This window comes from Bos mutus, chromosome 3, assembly GCF_027580195.1.
Source record: "Bos mutus isolate GX-2022 chromosome 3, NWIPB_WYAK_1.1, whole genome shotgun sequence".
In the NCBI taxonomy this organism is placed as follows: domain Eukaryota; kingdom Metazoa; phylum Chordata; class Mammalia; order Artiodactyla; family Bovidae; genus Bos; species Bos mutus.
This window is the reverse complement of record NC_091619.1, coordinates 31,171,699-31,177,877: the sequence shown is the minus strand read 5'-3', so window position 1 is coordinate 31,177,877 and position 6,179 is coordinate 31,171,699. Positions and strand designations below refer to the sequence as shown.

General features: G+C 42.4%; 1 non-coding gene across 1 annotated transcript; it reads right to left on the bottom strand.

Annotated features, from left to right (window-relative positions):
• Window positions 1-4,063: 4,063 nt before the first annotated feature.
• On the bottom strand, window positions 4,064-4,136 carry TRNAK-UUU (transfer RNA lysine (anticodon UUU)). Its single transcript has one exon. It is a non-coding gene; the product is annotated as a tRNA-Lys (tRNA).
• Window positions 4,137-6,179: the final 2,043 nt, after the last annotated feature.

Genomic DNA, 6,179 nt, shown 5'->3' with positions numbered 1-6,179 from the left:
ATTCACAATAGAATTGTTACATAATAACTCGGTGGAAACATTAGGGAGACAGCAGAGAAGGCAATGGCACCCCACTCCAGTACTCTTGCCTGGAAAATCCCATGGATGGAGGAGCCTGGTAGGCTGCAGTCCATGGGGTTGCTAGAGTCGGACACGACTGAGTGACTTCACTTTCACTTTTCACTTTCATGCATTGGAGAAGGAAATGGCAACCCACTCCAGTGTTCTTGCCTGGAGAATCCCAGGTACGGGAAGCCTGGTGGGCTGCCGTCTATGGGGTTGCACAGAGTTGGACACGACTGAAGCGACGCAGCAGCATGGTGTACTGAAAGACACTAGATGAGTTCTCAGAACTAAGCTTCCGTTCCTCAGTACCTGTGTCAGCTTTAGCACACTTAGCCTTTTTGATTTTAGTGTCAGCATCCATAAAATGGGCCCTCTACTAACTCCTTCTCTGTCTACTTGGCAAAATTCTGAGGCATGAATGAGATGATTCATTTGAATGATACCTTCATCATTCAATCAACAAATATTTACTGAGGGTCCTCTATGTGGTAGTCACTGTTAAGAAGTGTTGAGTGAATAAAAACGTCCAGACCCACTCTTCTGAAACTTTTGTTCCAGTAGGGAAGACAAGCACATAAAACACACATTTACTTTCTGTCTGGCTTACTTTATTTAGAATGATAATCTCTAGGTCCATCCACGAGAGAGGGAGAAACGGAAGGAGAGAAACAGGGGAGTATGATATTGCTTATATGTAGAATCTTAAAAAAAAGATACAAATGAACTCATTTACAAAACAGAAACAGACCAACAGACATAGAAAACATATTTATGGTTACCAAAGAATAAAGGGGGAGGAGAGGGGTAAATGAAGAGGATGGGATTAACAGATACACACTATTATATAAAAACATAGATAAACAACAAGGACGTACCCTATAGAACAGGGAACTGTACTCAATGTTTTGTAATAGATTATAAGGGAAAAGAATCTAAAAAAGTTTTTTATATAATAAAATATATATATTGACTCAAATATGTAATTGAGTCAGTTTGCTGTGTACCTGAAACTAACAACATTGTAAATCAACTATAATTCAATTAAACAACAGCAACGACATGTTTACTAAAGTTAAGTGATAACAAAGGGCATACATAAAATTAAAGGAGGGCAAGGGGACAAGAGAATGAATCTAGAGAAATGTGGTTAATGTGGGCTCTGGCTGCCATGCCAAAAAGCACCCGCCATCTGCACTTTTGACTGGGGTCTACTTCATGCATTTACTCATTTTTTTCAATAAAAATTTACAAAGCTATTCCCATGGCCTAGAGTTTGGGCAGTCAGTTGAATAATTGCCAGTGTATTGTCGAACTGATCTCCCCATATCTCCTGACTTGCCACCTTGAGACTCTCCATCCAAGTTGCCTAGGCCTGGTCAGTTCAGTTCAGTTCAGTCACTCAGTCGTGTCTGACTCTTTGCGAACCCATAGACTGCAGCATGCCAGGCTTCCCTGTCTATCAACTTGTTCAAACTCATGTCCATAGAGTCGGTGATGTAATCCAACCATCTCATCCTCTGTTGTCCCCTTCTCCTCCTGCCTTCAATCTTTCCTAGCATCAGGGTCTTTTCCAAAGAGTCAGTTCTTCGCATCGGGTGGCCCAGGTATTGCAGTTCCAGCTTCAGCATCAGTCCTTCCAAAGAATATTCAGGACTGATTTTCTTTAGGATGGACTGGTTGGATCTCCTTGCAGTCCAAGGGACTCTCAGGAGTTTTCTCCAACACCATGGTTCAAAAGTATCAATTCTTCGGTGCTCAGCTTTCTCTATAGTCCAACTCTCACATCCATACATGATCACTGGAAAAACCATAGCCTTGCCTAGATCAACCTTTGTCAGCAAAGTAATGTCTCTGCTTTTTAATATGCTGTCTAAGTTGGTCATAACTTTCCTTCCAAGGAGCAAGTGTCTTTTAATTTCATGGCTGCAGTCACCATCTGCAGTGATTTTCGAGCCCCCCAAAATAAAGTCTGTCATTGTTTCCATTGTTTCCCCATCTATTTGCCATGAGGTGATAGGACTGGATGCCAAGATCTTAGTTTTCTGAATGTTGAGTTTTAAGCCAACTTTTTCACTCTCCTCTTTCACTTTCATCAAGAAGCTCTTTAGTTCTTTTTCTCTTTCTGCTGTAAGGGTGGGGTAATCTGCATATCTGAGGTTATTGATATTTTTCCTGGCAATCTTGATTTCAGCTTGTGCTTCATCCAGCCAGGCAATTCACATGATGTACTCTGAGTGTAAGTTAAATAAGCAGAGTGACAATATACAGCCTTGAAGTATTCCTTTCCCAAATTGGAACCAGGCCTGGTACCCAGCTTTAAAGCCTTGATATGCAGTTGGCCTCAGATGTTGCTCCTTCTCCTTCCTGGATGAGGAGAGCTCCCTCTCCTTCCTGGTGGCCTGGACTGTGGTCGCATGAATGGGGTTTATGTGAAATCCAGCATGGAAAGAAGGACCGTCTGTACCTTTTCTTTTCTTAACGCCCAAACCATTCTTAGAAAATAATGGAAGGCCCTTGCTGCTGTTGCTGTGTGCACGCCCATCTGCCATCTGGTAGCTCCCTAGGCCTGTGGGCTGGATTAGTGGATATCTCTCAAAAGCAGGTCAGTGTCATGGCTAACAGCCATGGTCTCTAATTCAACCTGCCTGGGTTGAAAACTCAGCTCTGCCATTTACCAGCTTTGTGGCCTTGAGTAGGTTTGACTTAGCCTGTCTGTAAAGTGGGATGAATGACAACACCTTTCTCATAAAATTATTATAAGGAGTTGATAAGTTAGTATATGGAAAAAACTTGGAATGGCACCTGGAACACATTAGCTATTCACTTGGTGTTAGGTATTATTTCCTGTACCTTTATGACAAACTCTTGAATTGATTCCAGCTCATGATTTATAAAGGACCAGCCCCTATCATTTTTATGCCTCTAAAGTAACCCCACAAGGTGGCCTTCCTTGGCTTAGCAAGAAACTTTTTCTACAATGCTTTTCTCTAAGGCAGTGAGTGAGATTTAAAGAGGGAAAGTATAACTTTAAATTGGCCAAATTTTTCTATTTCTCCCCATTTCTTGGGCTATTATCTTTGTGCAAGCTACTTTGACCTTTAGTTTGAACCCTTTCCAGGTCCATGCATCCATTCTGATTTGCAACCCCTAAATTCTATTCTCTGTTCAACAGGCAAAGGAATCTCTTTAAAATGTAAACGTGATCAAGTTACTTCTCTGATGAAAATATCCAATTTCTTCCTATTACTCTTGAGATAAAACCCAAAGGGTTTCCTCTGGGCTACAAGGCCCTGCATAATCTAGCTTGATTATTCTCTCTGGTAGTCAGTCATACCAAGCACAATTTCTACTTCCTTGTTTTTTTTTACCTGCTGTCCCTTCTGTTTGAGTACTCCCTCCAGATCTTTGCATGGATGAAGCCTTATTATTCGGATCTCAGTTCAAACAGAGGCAGTGAAGGGGAATGGTCACAAGCATGACTTTAGAGCCAACCTGCCTGGATCAATAGATCTTGGGCTTCACCACTTTCTAGCTGTGTGACCTTGGAAAAGGTACTCAGCCTCTCTGTGCCCCAGTTTCCGCATCTGTGATAGGTGTGATAATAACACCTACATCATAGGATTTTTGGAGGTCTAAGTGTATTAGCATTTGCTTAAAAAAAAGTACAATTTGAATGTTTCTTTAAACAATTGAAATGTTGTTTCTGCAAAAAGTCATTCTTTGGCCTATTCCAAGTTATTACCTTCCCCATTTGGAAGGTGCTCAGTTGTGCCTGACCTTCTGTAACCCTTTGGACTGTAGCCCACCAGGCTCTGCTGTCCATGGGATTTTTCAGGCAAGAATATAGAAGTGGGTTGTCATTTCCTCCTCCAGAGGATCTTCCTGGCCCAGGGATCGCACCTGTGTCTCCCTCGTTGCAGGCAGATTCTTTACCCTCTGAGCCATGAGGGAAGCCCAAGGTTAGTATTCTCTGGCCCAAGAAAACATAGGAACTTAGTGCCTGGACAGGGACTTGAACCCTGGGCCCTCAGATTAAAAGTCTGATGCTCTACCAACTGAGCTACCCAGGCTCTAACAATGTGAAGGTGTCTCATTTTTCTTTTCTTTGTGGCACTTGCCATTTTCAGTGATCATTTGTTTGTGAATTGATTAGTTCCCCCACTAGATTTTTCATGGCGACAAAAATATTGTCTGCCTTATTCCTTAAGGATCTGTAATCCTGATTCTCAGAACAGAGTTTATGTTCTCAACAAACATTCATCAAATGAAAGAACTGGAGTTCAGATTGCTACCACTGTAGTGGCTTTTTATCTAGATATTTGACCTCATGCATAATATCTATACCTTCTTGCTGTTTGATATACATGCCAAACATTAATGCTGATTATCTTTGGGAGATGGGATTACAAGGGATTTATTTTTTCATTTTGTTCATCTATATTACTTTAAAAATAATGAGCATGAATATTTTATAATTAATATAACTTTTAAAATTAAATAATAAATTTAATTAATTTATTTAAATTATTAAAATAAATTATTAAATTTATTTATTTAAATTAAATTTAAATAAATATTTGTGAATGATTTAACACAGATTCATAGTGAGTATTTAATAAATAGCCAGTCTTATTACTACTAAGCTTTTCAATAAGCCTGAAAGGGCCTCCTTCCTCTATGGCACTGAGCTGCTGACTCCTACCCCAATCTGAGGCTTGGGACTCAGTTACTACCAGACCCCAGCTGGAATGACCAGCCCACCTCTCCAGCCAGTTTCAGAAATTAGAATAAAAGTGAGCTGAGGGGCTTTCTCTTTTAGACCAGCTCCTTCTCACCCTTTGGAGCCCACGTTCGCCTCCGGATCCTGGTGGATGAGCTTTCAACATTGCTTAGTATGCACCTCACATCCTGCAGGGTGCAGAGAATATTAATATGGCAAATTCCATTGTTTATTTCCCTCCCAAATCATTTTCAGTGGTGAGGAAAGAGATCGTGCCCAGCTGCTGGAATGTAATCAGGAGCAGATCTGCACAGCCCTGGGAGATGGAGCTGATACAAAGCTGTGATTCTTCAGCTAGTGAATTTCCAGCACGAGGGCTTGCCCACCCCTCCCCAACATGGTGGATGGACCAAATGCTTATTATTTGTAGGCTGGGGGAGGGAAGTGGGACACCCCTGGCACAGAGCCATGCACAGCTTGGTGGCTGATGATGCAGGAGGCAGGGGAGCTGGGGTGAGTCCTCATTTTTCATTAGGAATCCTATGGCTTTTATTGTCGTCAGACTATCTGTCAGGGTAGCCGGCTCTAGCCAGGGCTTCTGGGTCCTAACGACCTGCTTTCTATTTGGCTCCCACAGACTGTCCATGATTATGTCTTTGAAGGTTAGCTTGAAATAATTTGAAAGCCATTGTTGTTCCCAGAGAGCAAAGGAGAAATACAGTCTCTCAGAGCAGGTTAAGGATTCTGCAGCTTTCTCAAAGGGCTTCCCAGGTGGTGCAGTGGTAAAATGGATCTGCTTACCAATGCAAGACACACAGGTTCGATCCCTGCATCAGGAAGATCCCCTGAAGTAGGAAATGGCAACCCATTCCAGTATTCTTGCTTGGAGAATTCTATGAACAGAGGAGTCTGGCTTGGTTTTCTCAAAAATGGTGACTTACAGGCTGCGGCTATCTGGTCCATCCTACAAAGCAGCGAGTCTTGTGTGTAAGCACAAGAGCACTAGGGTCACGTTCTCTGAGTTCAAAGCCTGATTAGCTGTGTGTCCAAGGGCAAATCTCTGTGTTTTCATTGATGCACCTGTAAAACAGGGCTGGGACTCTGCCTCATTTTTGAGAAATTCAGGAACCTGCAGTTTGAAAGATTCCATGACTGCTATGTGGATTCTCAATCTAAAACTGATGTCACTATAAAATTCCAGAGGACAGGCCAGCAGGCATAATCTGGCAGTGTGGGGCCACTACCCCTGTACTAGTGTGCTCAGCTAGGGGTAGATTCCAGGCCGGAGCCACAGTCCAAAGTATTGCTTTGGGGCAAGGTGAGTGATTTCAGTCATGTCCGACTCTTTGAAACCCTATGGACTGTAGCCTGCCAGGCTCCTCTGTCCATGGGG